The sequence below is a fragment of the Tenrec ecaudatus genome, chromosome 9 (genome assembly GCF_050624435.1).
Source record: "Tenrec ecaudatus isolate mTenEca1 chromosome 9, mTenEca1.hap1, whole genome shotgun sequence".
Classification (NCBI taxonomy): domain Eukaryota; kingdom Metazoa; phylum Chordata; class Mammalia; order Afrosoricida; family Tenrecidae; genus Tenrec; species Tenrec ecaudatus.
The window spans coordinates 124,168,552-124,184,329 of NC_134538.1; the positions used below are offsets into that span (position 1 = coordinate 124,168,552).

At 45.6% G+C, this 15,778-nt stretch overlaps 2 pseudogenes; both read left to right on the top strand.

Annotated features, from left to right (window-relative positions):
- Positions 1 to 2,951: 2,951 nt before the first annotated feature.
- LOC142456134 (E3 ubiquitin-protein ligase RBBP6 pseudogene) lies at positions 2,952 to 4,331 on the top strand (annotated as a pseudogene).
- A 2,288-nt stretch (positions 4,332 to 6,619) lies between these two features.
- On the top strand, positions 6,620 to 15,349 carry LOC142456135 (E3 ubiquitin-protein ligase RBBP6-like; annotated as a pseudogene).
- The last annotated feature ends 429 nt before the right edge of the window (positions 15,350 to 15,778 follow it).

Here is a 15,778-nt window from a genome sequence, read left to right on the forward strand (position 1 = left end):
CCTTGGGATTCATTGTTTTTTCCTCCAGAGTGTTTATCATGACCGTCCTGTATAGATAGGCATGGGAAAGAAAAGAAAGAGGGAGGAGTAAAGCCTATGGAGAGTTCGAGGTCTGTCTGCTGACCCTTATGCATAGTTTCTGCTTGGGTCTGATGCGGTGTAAGGTCTGCCCCCCGAGTCCAAAGTCTATTTTCAGAATTCTCGGGAACTTGGTTGCTCTGCTCCCCTTGCTGCTCTGTTGTGCTCCCTTAAGGTTACTCGCTGGGGTGAGGGGTTCAGACTGGGCACAATTCCCCTACTGTGTCTCTGGTACTGCCCCCCCTTGGCTCTGTGGGTCAGTAAGGGCATGCTGTGACTTGTGGGGGAGCCAACACTATGGTCCTCTCTGTACATTGGCTACTCCAAGTGGGAACATCATCCTCAAAGCTTGATGGGTCAGGATGCTGTCCACTCTCTCTCATTCTCTCCCTTTTTCCTTCTTTGTTTGCTCCAGCGTGGTCTGGTAAGACCTGCCATTCTCCCCGGGCTTTATCTTAAGTGCATTCTCCTGGAGAGAGGGTTTGGCATAGCTGGAAAAGGGGTTGGCCTGGCCAACCAGACCTCTCTGCTCGTTCACTGCTTCGTGCCAGTATGCTGCCCTCAAGGCCTGGTACAGCAGGTTGAGGTCTGCTCCCTCTCGCCATCCCTTTCCTGTGGAGACATTAACGAGTACCCTCCCCTGTGGATTAGTGCCTGGTTCCCCCCTCTCCCCCCTGCCTTCATCTTTCCTCCCTTGTTTTCTCTTGTCCCACCCGCCCTACTTTTTCCCTTCTGTGTGTTGGCAAGTTGGGTGCATCATTGGGCTTGGTCTGTCCCATGCCTATGTGCCTGTCTCTCAACCTGTAAATTATGGAATAAACTTTTTCTTCTGGTCCCACTGTGTTTTTTGGATCTACCTCAGTGGACTCGTCTTGCACTTGTCCTTCTGTTCTTGGCTAACTTCTCTTAGCATAATTTCCTCCATCTTTTCCCAGGAGACAGTGTCTTTTGTGTCTCCATCCCTGTTTTTTAGTGATGAGTAGTCTTCCAGTGTGTGTGTGTGTGTGTGTGTGTGTGTGTGTGTGTGTGTGTGTATGTGTGCCAGAGTTACCCCATCCACTGTCTCTCGATAGATTTCAGTTGTTTCCAGACCTTTGTCAGTGTGAATGGTGCCGAAAGGAACACTGGAGCACTGATGACTGGACACAGTCTATTTATTACTTATTCTGGGTATATGTCCAATAAAGGGATTGCTGGTTTTAAAGGTGCATGGGGCAGGAGAGGTATGCTGTTTTTGCCCCCAAAAGATGGCATACGGAGATGCCTGCGTGAGCACGTGCTGTGTCCCTGTGGAAGAAACATTCCCCTGTCTCCCACTAATCAGGTCTTTTTTGTGACACCATATTACACAATCTTTTCAGAACCTCTAAGTAGAAAGCTTGATTAGCAGTCTGACCTGGTAGAAAGAAGTCCAAATGCACTGTGCCCCTCACATCAGAAAAACAAATGATGGCAACATATGTACAAGTGTGCTTAATATCATTGAATAGTGGGTTGTTATAAGATTTGTCAGAGACCCCGCCCATAAAATGATAAATAAAAATTAAGGATCCAAGGAAATCATAAATATAAATAACTAGATTTATTATGGTAAAAAATAAAATATAAATGAGAATCATCTTGGTCTTTGATTTCTCTTGATGAGCATTTTTGGGATGAGGTGATGTTGGCTTCTTCCACTGACTTGATTGATGTTGGCTTTCTGGGTCATGAGGATAGCACCACGTCTCACCTCTAATGACCTGGGGGGAAAGTCTGGGTCACTTCGGAACTGTTCTTTCAAAGCATGGCACGTTTCTACTGCACACTTTTCCTCAGTCAGTCACAACTGAGGAACACATTTTGTAGTGACCCTTCTCATTCCCAAATCTTCCGTTAAAGTTCACTGAACCAAGCACCGCTCTCCTCCAAACAACATCCCATCTTCAGTGGTCTGTCATCCGTCTCAAGCACAAGTGCATGACTGTTGTCAGCAATTTCGTGAGTTCAGTGAGTTGACGGATGACCAGAATAAGTTCTGCCATCCATCGTCATTTCACTTTACTGAAACGAAAAAACCACTCCTGCGCTTGAGTTTCTGAAACAGTTCCTGGTGACCAGAGAGAACCTTCCCAAGCAACACCACTGGTAGCACTAACTCAGAGCGAGTCGCTCAATGCTCACCTGGCAGGAACAAGGCACACTAGGAAAGCTCTACTCGCCCAGCACCATTCCGGTGGTTGTTTTTTTGTTTTTTGTTTTTTTTTTTTATTACTCCCTCATATGCATCAATACCTTAGATTAGTGAGCTGAAATGGACTGACATTGACCGTTCTGAATTGGAAAAGCATATGATGGACCGTGTCAGAAGTAATCCAGCAAGAGGAATGGACTTGCAATCCTCTTCAGGAAGGACCTTGCTAACTCCGTGAAGTACAGGGCTATCTGTGATAGGAGTATCTCTATCCACCTGCCAGGAAACCCACGACCGCTCTTAAGGTGTAGTTGTTCCCTCTGTTTTCAGCACCCAACCAATTGCAAGGGAGTTTCCTCAGCTGGTCTGCTTTGTCATCTGACGTCATCCTTTGCATGTGAGCCATTGACCTCTCCTGTCGCCTGCTGTCCGTGGGAGTCTCCAGCAGCCTGCCTCCTTGATTTGAATTGTCTCAGCCATCAGAATCTTGCTGTCTGACCTGCCAGCCCTTCTTGGGTTGATCAGCCCTGCAGCTAGGTGAGTGAGAAGAAGCCTAAAACCTAACACCACAGACAAAAAAAAACTTGGCCTCTGCAACCACAGTAGCCATTTCTTGTAGATGGACTGTTCTGTATATTCCTCTTCTCTACAGAGCGCAGTCGTACACAGTGAGATATCCAAGAACGACTCCTCTGCAACCATGCCTGGTGTGCATTATAAATTTGCCTCTAAACTCAACTACGACACCATCGTCTTTGATGGGTTCCACATCTCCCTGTGCGACCTGAAGGAGAAAATCATGGGGAGAGAAAAGCTGAAAGCTTCTACCTGCAAACTGCAGATCAGCAAGGCGCAGACGAATGAAGAATACACTGATGACAATGCGCTGATCCCTAGGAATTCTTCGGTGATTGTTAGAAGACTTCCTATTGGTGTTGTGAAATCTGCAAGCAAGACGTCTGGGATCAGTCCAACGGAACCAGCGATGGGCACTTTGCGAGCAATGCACGGCTCTTCTGCGTCCGTTTGTGCAGCCCAGCTGACCAAGGCTGCCAATCTGGCTGACGCCAATGCTTCTGAAGATGACAAGATTAAAGCAATGATGTTTCAGTCTGCCCACAAGTATGACCCAATTAATTACCTGAAGAAACCTCTAGGTCCACCACCTCCTACTTACATCTGTTTCCAGTGTGGCAAACCTGGACATTATATTCACCATTGCCCGACAAAGGGGGAGAAGAACTTTGACGCTGGCCGTAGAATTAGAAGGAGCGCTGGCATTCCTAGAGCTTTTATGATGGAAGTGAAAGATGCTAACGTGAAGGGAGCGCTGCTGACCAGCTCTGGACAGTATGCAGTCCCCATCATAGATGCACAGGCATATGCCCTTGGGAAGAAAGAGAAGCCCCCCTTCTCCCCAGAGGAACCAAGCTCTGCCTCCACAGAAGAGGATCCGATCCCAGCGGAATTGGCCTGTCTCCTCTGCAAGGAGCTGATGACTGACGCAGTGATCATTCCGTGCTGTGGAAACAGTTATTGCAATGAATGTGTGCGCACAGCACTCCTGGAATCAGATGAACATACGTGCCCCACGTGTCTTCAGAAGGAGGTCTCTCCCGATACTTTAGTTCCCAATAAGAATCTACGGAAGGCTGTTGAGAGGTTCCAAAATAAGACTGGCTATACACAAAGACTAAGAAAAGAGTTCCCTCCACCACCACCACTGATTCCAAGGCACCTACAACCTCTGAAGAGATCTCCAATATCCAAACCACAGGATCCTCTGATGAATCCAGCGATATCCTGCTCAACTCACCCAGCACCCTCAATGCCGTCATTGGCTTCCACACGATCTACCTCGGCTCCTCTTGCTCCTGGAGCTCCATCTTCTACCGCAGCTCCTGTTCCTGATGTAACTGCCACAGTGCTCATATCGGTCCATTCTCCTTCCTATTCACCATCACCCGCACATCCCAGAAGAGACAGAGGCAAGAGCCGAAGTTACCGGTCACGCTCCAGATCTCATGGATACCATCGATCGAGGTCAAGATCACCACGATATCGTCGACATCATTCATGATGAGGATCTCCTCGAGCGTTTAGGGCACAGTCTGATACTAAACGGAGTGCTCCCCAAGGAGAAACAGAGCACCAATCTGCTCATCGACTCAGAAGAGCTCCACCACCTTATGCGCTAAAAGCTATTGCTGGGAGGAGTGTAGACGCGGTAGAAAAGGAGCGTTGCAGAGAAAGGGGAAATGCTGAGTGGTGTGAAAGTGCGGACATGAACCTTTTCTGCATCCAGAGCTACTAGAGACATCTCAGACATCTAGAGAACATAGAGGGGCTGAGGAAGATCAAACCGACTTCTTGTTGTCCCAAGTTGAGACGATGCTACACCTGTCCAAGATGATCCCATGGATGCAGAATCCACCGCTTATACATCGATAGCTCATGTGAATTATGGAAGGATGTGATATACATTTGAAATCATAATGAAAAATTATGAAAATATTTAGAAAATAAAATAGAGTTAAAAATAAATAAAATAAAAAATAAAATAAATAAAATAAAAAATAAAAATAAAAATAAATAAAATTAAAAAAAATAAATAAATACCAGAAAAAATAAATAAATAAAATAATATCTGAGTAAGACAAGAAAAATATATATAAGCCAAAGCCAAAAGGTGACAAGACTAAATGTAAAAATGATGGATCTACTGTATCCAGGGAAGAAAGATTAAAACCTACTAAAGAATCTCAAGAGGTAGCAAGTGGAGGATGTGAGAAATCACCACAATCTGAACCTCCACTTAGAAAAGCCACAGATTGATGGGATATTTTCCTTCATTTGCATTATTTGTATTTTTGTCTTTATACAATTATGATTATAGCCTCGCCACCTTATTAGAATTTGTTGGGCTTTTTTTTATTATTCCTGATGGGTCGCCAACTGTGAAACGTTGGAGGAATGGATCCATAAGGAGATATCCTGGTACAAGGGGTAATGGGGATGCAGGCACGGGGAAGGACCATAGCGAGGGAAAGGGGATTTGGGGAGTAACACTAAAGGACAGAGAGGGGAGGGAGCACTAGAACGGATTGTGTTTGAACAAGTTATTCTAAAGGCAAATTCACCATGGGAGTGCAGGGGTGCACGAAGATTGATTGTATAATTCTCATTGACATGTCTCAACAACTGAGATGTTGAATTGAATGATATGTAATTTATGTGCCAATAAAATTGATGTCCGTTCTGTTATATTCTGTTTATACTCATTTTTATTAGGGTGTACCTCAGAAGCGTGTCGCCATTGGGGCTCACTCTCTTGAAGCCGTGTTATTTGTTGCCTTATTTTCATTAAGTGAAAACCAAGGATGTTGGGCCCACAGGCAGAGAAATTAGAAAGGGCATTAGGGAGCGAGCATAGATAGGGGTGCAGATAAGAGGGAGCTGATGTCAAGAAATCCAGGGAGGAAAGGAAGTTTTAGAAAGCATGTATGATTATGGAAGAAATTCCACAATTATGTTTGACATGATTGGATTATGGAATGATAGGACATGTAATGGCTCACGAGTTACAGCAAATTAAAGAAAAGGCATAGGTTCAGGTGTGGCTTTGGGGGTCCCACTAAATGCTAGCTCCCACTTAAGAAAAATTTGTTCTTAAACCATAACCCTGTTACATACTCACCTTCATGATGCGATCACTACAGATAAGGATTTGGTGAAGAAAGCAGATGGTAACATGGGAGAAAAATATAAAACGAAAGAAAAAGTGTGGAGAAAGATTTTTAATCGTTTTCATTGAAAACTTCTGAAGCAGAAGGACTGAAACAGGAAAGCGTGTGAGCAAAACACAGAGTGGGACCTGAACATGAAAGGATGGATAGGCCCTAAAGCCCATTCATTATACTCCCTCGGGACCCCCATGCTCTGCATCCCCTGCTGCTCCGTTGCATGCCCCCACTGTTTGCTTCAGTGTACTTGGGCCAGCTCAGTGGCACATCCCCCCAGGTGTCTCCATTGCTGTCCCGTGTAGGGCCATCGGTCAGTGCAGGATGTCGCTTCCCGCCGTGTGGGCAGCTGTATGGTCCTCTCTGTACAATGGTCCCTTCGAGCCAGGCTATCGTCCTCGGAGCTTGGTGGACCCAGGTGTGCTCCAGTCCGTCGTTTTTTCTCCTTCCTTTAGCTTGTCTTCCTTCTGGAAGTGGTGTGGTAGGTCACTTCCTTTCCCACAACAGACGATCTCCTTTCATTTTCTGTGTACTCCCTTCAAATGTGGGGGTCGTGCTAATTCTGAAGCAGAGTGAACTGAAAGAACTGAAACAGGGAAAGCATGTGACCAAACCTGACCATGGAAAGATGGCTAGGACCCCTGCCAAGGACGGCATTCCACCACCTAAGACGATCAAGATCAACAGAAAAACTGGGGAGCAATATTGGAGGTACAGAGGATATAACTAATATCAAAGAACCCTCTGAAGAACGGACGTCAACATCCAGGAAAGTTAACCAGGAAAAAGTCCAAGGAAAGGTCAGGCAGAAGTAAGTGGAACTGAAGGATCCAGCTCCCCTCTAGGGGTGGATTATACTCCTAGATGCTCAGCACGTGGCCGTCCTCTGCAGAAACCAGATGCAAAAGGACTGTCACTGAAACTGTGGGAGAGTTTAAGGATGACAATAGAGCTCCTGCTGAAAATGTTATTAATATGATTTGGTTCCTCAACCCAAAAGGGATCAAGATGACTTTGGATCTGGAGAAGAAGATGATGTTAAATCTACACAACCAACATGAAGTCTAGGAAAGCCTGTAGTATTATTTAAAGCAAACTAAAGTTTGGCACTAAGACTGAAAATAGAGTCAAGTATAAGGACAAAACGAGTGACCAACGTCAGAGGAAATTCAGATTCAGTAACTCAAAGAAGTGAGTCATAAAACAATGCATGAGATTGAAAGTTCCAATAGCTCTACATCTAGTGAAAAGGGACAAACCAAAGATCGGGATTATTGGATCTTGGCAAAGGGAAACCCTGGGGAGGGCAAAAGTAGCATCAGCCAGAGAGAGAGAGAGTCATGTAGACCGTCTGAATGAAAACGTGACATTTAAAAATCTGTCTGAACCGACTAAATAGACTAGAACTTCATGTAACCATGAATCCATTCATGGCTCCTTACATAAAAACTTCATGCCCCATAAAGACCAAAAAAAAAAAAAACAACTAAGACCACAGAGATTATTCAAGTTCCAAGCGCAGGGTGGGAAGAAGTGAGTCAACAAGAAGACTATCCTCCGCGGAGTAAATATTCTGCATCCCCACAGAAAGAGAAAACACAGATGAAAGGGATTTGCCTCAGATGGGAACAGCAGCCCTCCAACCCCACCCCCACCCCCAAAAGTCATTGAAGTCTCTAGAGTCACAGAAAACTTCATGATCACGAAGCTAGTTCAGATTCTAAAGATGCTAAGGTGAAGAGACAAAGTCTGTAGATACAAACTATAGAGATCATGACAAGCATGTATCAGAATCAAGGGATTATAGTCCAGTAGCAATAAATTACTGCATATCCTTAACCCACCAGACACACACATTGAAAGAGAGCGAGTTGTTGGGCAAATTGACAAGAATTCTATCAAACCTAAGCCCTAGTTAAGCTAGTCCTCTTGATTTTCCTCCGACTTAAGGAGAGAAAATGATGAAGTGAAATTTGATCCAGATTACAATGAAAATGACAGGGAAAGTAATGTATTTGTACAAGAAGAAGCATCAGGGGGCAATGTGAAGGAACTGAAAGAGAAAGTGATGGAGGAAGCAAAGAGAGTGCGGACACGGCACAGTGGGTCGGTGAGGTGGGACCAGGAGTCACAGTCAAAGCAGTCCAAGTAGAAGCATAGCCCTTCTGGAAGCCAGACCCAAAGCCACAGACGCAGCGCAAGCTCAGCAGAAAGTCAACTCAGTAAGAAGACAAAGATGCAGAGAGAAACGGAGGAGCACGGAAACATGAAAAGCATTAGAAACATAAGGATAACAGAATGTCAGGTGAACAGATACATGGGATGGTGTAAGATATGGCAAATAATAATATATAATATAAACGTAAGGCTTCCTGGGAGGGAGGCAAGAACACAGAAGGGATAAAGGGGAGCTGAGATCAAAGACTTCAAGAAGAAAGACAGATCATTGAAACTGATGGTGGTAGAATTTGAACAATTATACTTGATCTAATTGAAATATGGAGTGTTACAATATCTGTAAGAGCTCACAATAAAATGATAAGAAAAATAAAATAAAAAAAAAAAAGAAACGTGAGAAGCCTGCAGGGACTGGAGCAGAATTGGAAAAAAGCGAAGAACAGAAACACAAGAAGTCAACACAGACAAAGGAGGAGGGGAAAGATGAGAGAAGTGACATCTGTCACTGTGTAAAAGGACAGATTTGTTCATTGTCTAAATTGCAAAGTCTTCTCTATCGATTTTGTTATAATGTGAGGAAATTCAAACCTAGTAACTCATGACATGGACAGTCCTTGCTGCACTTAAAATATTGCCGCTTGATTACTTAATTTTTCATGAGAGCTTGGTAACACGAATTTTTGTACTGAATTGTGAGTGGTGTCCACGTAACATGAGAGGTGTGGCCAGGACCTATGATTTTAGCCACCATTCATCAGTTGGGGCGGAGTTTACTGTGCGGTGAAAGTTTCCCATTTGAACTGTTTTAATTGCCGGGCAGAAGCTGATATCTGTTTTAAAATAACTGCAGAAGGATTTGCGGTAGTCATTGCCGGCCCCGTTGTGTTGCTTTTGGATTACAATAAAACTTTTCCATAAACGTAAAAACAAAGCAAGAGAGAACAAACGTGGTTGTTAGGTATCGGCAAGTTAGTTCCAACTCACAGCGACCCAATATGGGCCACAGAACAAAACATTCCCCGGTCCTGCACCGCCCTCAGCTGCTAGTGGAGCCCACTGCTGCAGTCACTGCATCAGTCCGTCTTGTTCAGGGTCCTCCTTTTACAGGCTGCCCACGACTTTATCAAGCTTGGTGTTCTGTTCCAGCATCTGATCTCTGCGGATAACATATTCATGTGACAAAGCCCATGAGAAGTCTTGCCATCCTTGTCTCTAAGGAGCATTCTGACTGTACTTGTTCCTAAACAGATGTTTGTTCGGCAGAGTCCATTGGACTTTCGATATTCTTCACCAGCTTCACAACAAATACATCGATTCTTCTTCGCTCTTCCCTGCTCTAGCCCAACGTTCACAGGCAGGTGAGGCCATGGAAAATACCATGGCTTGGGTCAGGCCCACCTCCCTCCGCAAAGTAACCTCCTTGCTGTTCAACACTGTACGCGGCACATTTAGTCTCTGCGATGCATCACGTGCTCTCCCAACTGTTTCTATTGATCTTGACTGTTTCTCTTGTTCCTGAGCATTGATTGTGGATCTAAGCAAGATGAAATCCTTCACAAGTTGCGTCTTTTGTCCGCTGATCATATTGGCCCAATTGTGAGCATTTGGGTTTTCTTTACAGTAAGTTGTAATAAATGCTGAAGTTCTGTGATACTTGATCTTCATCAGCAAGTGCCTCCCTTCCTCACCTTCAGGAAGCAAGGTTGTGTTGTCGCAGGTTGTTAAGGCATCTTCCCCCAGTCCTGATGCCACATTCTTTTCCATAGAATGCAACTTCTGTGATGATTTGCTCTGCACGCAGATTGTATAAGCATGGTGAGAGGGTTCAGCTGTCACACACACCTTCCTCAATGTTAAACCCCGTGGTATTTTCTTGTTCTGTTCACACAGCTGCCTCGGAAGCTAGGTTCTGTATGAGCATGATGAAGTGTTCCGGAATCCCCATTCTTCTCAAAGCTATCCGTATTTCTTGTGAGCCACACAACCGAATGAACGCCTTTGCATAAGCAGTAAAACACAAGTAAACCTCGTGTAACACAAATTGTTTGGTCACAACGAGATCTAAGGAAGCACTGGTAGAGGATGATAAATGGGCCAAGAAATGAAACGTGGGGTCCAGCGCACAACTGAGATGATCCTAAGGAGTGACTGTACAATTTCATGGGATAAATAAAAAAACAGGCAAACAGTGTAGTACGCTCACCTCTTTCACAGAGTCAAGAACAGAGAGGGAGAAAGTATCCTCCAGCAGGTGTATATTGTCTTTGGGTTAACAAGCCCCATCCATCACAGTCTATCGCATAAGGAACAAGTTGGACAGTGTCTTAGCCCTAGATATCCAGGGCACGATGGGGGAGAAAGCTAATAGTAGTACTGGGGCAGGCAGAGGAAACTGACTGTCCCCCGAGTGGGGAGAACAATAGAAACATGATGTCTGCTCCCATGCTGAAGGGCTGCCTGCCGCATAATGAATGACCAGCCATGTGCTTGTAAGGGGTTCCACTAAGGTAGCACTATTATGGGAGGATTTTGTGGGGATGGTTTTCAATTAGGAGAATGTGTCTAGGACTCATCTCCAACTCAAAAATGTGAAGGCCTCCCTCCATCGAAATCCGGCCTCCCAGGATTCAAGAGTTTGTCCACATACACTCTCCTCCTGGTGCCCAGTTCCCCACATTTCCCGCTTTTAGAGTACATTTTAAATTGAAAAGGGTGACGTGGCTTGTTTCGGTACCACTTTGCCTTCTATGGAAGCAGCATGTGACGGTGCAGGCAACGAACAATGACACTGAGTCGCACAGTCAGACTAGAACCTAACACATGGAAACTGCTTGAGGTAAAAATTTCCTTTCTCAGCTGATTGATGTCCAATGAGACATGTTCCTTACATCCCTGCAAGTGATTTACAATTAAAGTCCAGCTATGTATACTAATATTATACAGATCAGGAATTATGCCCCCAAATTCTAATGTTCAAGTTCGTTTTAGCATCAATTGATGTTGAAAGTCCATTTTTATATCTTCTAGCAAATCAACAGTATGTTGTATTCGTCCAGTCACTTTTGCATAAATTGTCCAGTTCTGATAGATTCCTGGATTGCCTCTCAGGCAACATCAGTGAGATAGTGAAAGTTTTTTGTGCCACCTGGCCAAGAAACACATGTGGGATTAATAGAAGGCCGAAGAGATAAATGGCTGAGTGAGCCTCAACTTTCTTGTTGTCGAGCCATTTGCTCTGTGATGGTCAGAACAGGGTGCAGCTGCCTTGGTCAGTTCCCTGCTTCAGCTGGCAAGGCTCACTTCCTGCAAGACATCACTGAGGAGAAGCCACATGGACCTACCCCAATGCAGCCCCGGGTGCTAGAGCAGCCGTGTGGAGACCCTGTCAGCGTTGAGATGTTTACACATTCACTTACACATTTGTCTTTCCTCCTGCATTTGGCATCATTCCGCGTGTTTTGTGAGATGGAGAAGGACTTTATGGATCGGTGTTGGACATATGGGTTAGTGTTGGACTTGTGGGCTTGGGCAGCAATGGGTTGGATTGTGTTCTTCGTGTGCACTTAACCTTTATGTAAAACTCTCTTATACATGAATTTCTGTGGATTTGGTTCTCTGCAGTACCCTGACTAACACAGTCAGCAGTGGCAGATATGATTACAACTCTTAGGAAACATTGCTTTCTCATGAATCTGTGAGCTTTTCTGGACGTTTCTGACGTGTATTTATCTCCGGTGCCTGTGAAAACACAAATAAAGAGCCCCTCTCCTTGGGCTGTTAGTGTCCTGTGAAAGAATCATCCTGGAGATTGGATGGTTTCCTCATCTCCTCCTTGTTCTTCAACTTTCTCCACAAGAGGTCGCACCCTCCTAAGGGGAATCCATTTGTTTTCTCCACCATCTCAAAAAGAAGTAAGAATCTCCTCAGACCCTAGAGATGAGTAACCTGTCATCCTCCGTCCAGCATCATTCTTCCACCAGATTCTTCCACCAGATCTTCTCCAGATGGCTTTTCTCTTTGGTGGTGGAAAAATGTTTCTCCACCCTCATTATGTTAGAATTTTTTTGTAAGGGAGTAAATATTTAGTGTTGATAAAGCTAAATGAAGACTTACGTGTATGGAAATCACCTTTGATCTCCCCCTTCCGTTTCACTCATTGGGATTTGGTGTGCCCAATGCCCGTTCATTGAGGGCCTGGCCCTGAGCATTTAAGGGACACCTGTGACATGATGAATGTTCCAATCTTAACAAAACTTCCTACACCCTTTGCTGGCGTACGTGAGGCTATTGTCCATTTTCAGATGTATTGAAGTGCCCACCCCAGTGAAACAGGACAGTAAACGGCTGCTGGTGTGCTCTGTGGATTCTCAGGTCATAGGTGGCACCCATAAAAATCCGAGAAAGAACTATAGTGACGTGTACAAGCCCCTAGGCATCGAAATGCCGGTATAGGAGTGGTATATATTCGCCGGGGTGCATTTGACTGGTTTCCTCACCAATGAGCTCTATCAGCTCCCTTCCTAAGTGAGTGCATTCTCTGACGATCTGTCTAGCTTGACCCTAAATTTAGATTATGCCTAATTAGATGACATACCTTGGTCTTAGGCTAGCAGCGTTGTTGTGTAAAATTGGATGCTCAGCCCTGGAGACTGTAAGAGTATTGAATGCCTGTGAGGTCCAGCCCCGACCTCCGATGGGCCCTCGGGGACAGTTTGGTCATCAAAGGGAAGAAATTGAGAGACAAACAAAAGTTTTGGGGTGCTTACTACGGCGTGGCATCAGTAACAAGGTCTGAGCAGAAGGAGAGAACATGTATTCTTAACATCAACTTATAGATTCTTGGGGCATTCAAGCCCCCCTCAGTACAGGGAACCACACAGAGTGGGCTGTACCCAAACCCCAGAGGTCCCTGAGTTCATTGGAGGAGTAAGCTAACAGCAGTGCTGGGGACAGGTCAGGGGGAGTGACTGTCCCCTGAGCAGGGAGAGCACTAGCAGCCTGTCTGCTCCTAGAGTTAAAGGTGCCGGCCACATAGACCTCAGCATGTGTGCTTGTAAGAGGTCACTTTAAGGTAGCACTATTATGGGAGGATGTTGTGCGGATTAATCTTAGTTATAAAAATTGGATTGGGGCTCATCTTTAACTCGCAAGTGTGAAGACCTCCATCCACTCAGAATCCTGGCCTCCCAGGCTTCTTAAATTGTGAACATTAAGAATTTGTGTGCATACACTCTCTTCCCAGTCCTCAGTTTTCCACAAATGCCTTTTGGGTTACCCCGTCTGCATTGCTATTTCCCTTAGAAATGGACGCCGGCACACGCGTGCGTGCCCTAGTGTGTGCTAATGAAGAAAGAATGGCGGTAGGATGCTATTTGAGTTTGCAAGGTGAAGAATTACTTCCCAATGGCTTTGCTGTTTCCATGACCAAACACTTGCACATTAAACGCCGAGTAACTGGTTGTGTTCACAGCCTGCCTTACATTTTGAAGAACAGAATGCGAGTGAATATTCGGTTTCTGAGCACAGCCATAGTCAGTTTGGAAGGATTGAGTGAGGGGCCACAGTGGGCTGCTCTGCTGTCCCCGGAGCCGTCTGTAAGTAATGAGGGGCTCCCTCGAGCCCCTTATGGCATGAGACTTTGGTAATGACCCATGCAGTTGGTTGTAGGAACGACCAAGCTTCCCGAGAGAATAATGGCGAGCTAACTTCCCACAAAATTCCGCTAACACTCTCTAAAGATCTATAGAAAATTCCCAAGCCCTTTTTATCTGAGTGGGGGTGTAAGGTAGAATTATGATGGACGGGTTGTTCCCACTGAGTGGTTCACCGCCATGCTGGCCTCTGATGACCACCTGTGCTATTTGCTCCCAATAGGACCAACCACGTTGAAGCCCATATTGCCTAGATGTCTCCACTCTCGAAGGTTTATCTTCCTGGGCTAACAGAGCCGTGGGGGTGATAGGTGTGTGAAAAATGTCCAGGTGAATACTCATAGCTGGGGTCCTGCGATAAGCCTTTCCTTGGCTAGTGCTTCCTTCTACAAACTGGAACTGACAGCGAGCCGTGGGGTGAGCGCTCTAGGACTATGTAGTGTGGGTCCCGTTTAATGTGTCTATCAAGGGTTTGAGCTCTTCTGTGGGGAAGCCCCAGCAAAGGTGGAATCCAATTTATACCTCCCAGCAACTTGTGAAAACCAGTTAATGTTTTTACACGGTTTTTCTAATATCAAGTTACTGTGCCTGTGGTCCAGTATGAGGGCCGCGTGTCTGAACTTGACCCGGAGCAATCATAAATTGAGAGGTGGCCTCACTCATGTGTACATAGGTTTATTACACTATTTCATTGTGAGGTGCAACGATTAAGGGATCCTACAGGGAGTGGATGATGTAGGCCTCAGCAAAGCATCCTCTGAGTGGTTCTAAGACGTTTCCTATAATGTACTCCTGCATGGTGACACTATTCACCAGGATCTGAGATAAAGTTTTAGATGATACCGCTTGGTATGGACCTTCTGGTCTAATTCAGGAACGGTGAATGTAACCCTCTCGTGATCAGCAGGATCTAAATGGATAGTATAAACACAATCCTGGTGGCTCAGCTACGTGAGTCTGAGAGTTGGTGCCCAGAAGACAAGAGGAAGGTTCTCCTGTAGGGAGTGACCAGACCGGCGTGATGGAGTTTCCATCTTCCTTCTCAGGCTGCTTGTTGGCATCCTGGCATTCCCCTTGTACCTGCTGCACTTCCTGGGTCTCTGGAGCAGAATGTGCAAACAGTTCTTTCCCCCACTTCATGGTGAGGTTCACTGTGATGCACAAAGAGCAACGGCGAGGAGAAAGTGGGTGCTTTGCAGCACCCTGCAGGGCTTTGCAGGCATATCTGGGAAGCTCTCCCTGCTGGAACTGGGCTATGACATGGGGGCCAACTTCAAGATCTACCCACCCGGATGCAGGGTGACCTGTGTTGATCCCAAACCCAACTTTGAGAACTTCTTGATGAAGAGCTGTGCAGAGAACCACCAGCTGCAGTTGGAGAGCTTCATGGTCTCCCTGGGGAGAACGTGCACCAGGGGGCAGATGGCTCTGTGGCTATGATCATCGGCGCCCTAGTGCTGTGCTCGGTGATGGACCATGAGCAGATTCTCCACCACGTGTGCAGGCTGCCAAGGCCAAGAAGTGGCTAGGCAATAGGCTCTATAGGATGCTATTCATCATTAAGCACAGCACAAAGGAATCCAGGCAAAGATACAGAACAAGAATCTACATGAAGGGGAACCAGTTACAAATAACGGTGTTCGACCTCATGCACAAAGAGCAAACTGAGGCAAGATGTCATATGACCTGTTTCAGTGGCAACATGAAGTTGGGGTCAGTTTGGGGGAATAGACGCCCCATCTATTGTGACATCCGTTGCTCCCGCACTGGAAGAGTGATGGGCAGGACTCAAGAGTAGGAGAAACAGCTGCAAAAAGCTTCTCGTATTGGGAACTTGGAAAGTGTGAAGTATGAATTTAGGAAAACTGGAAGTGGTCAAAAATGAAATGGAATGCATGAACATAGGTATCCTAAGAGTAAGCTGAAATGGACGGACATTGGCCATTTTGAATTAGAGA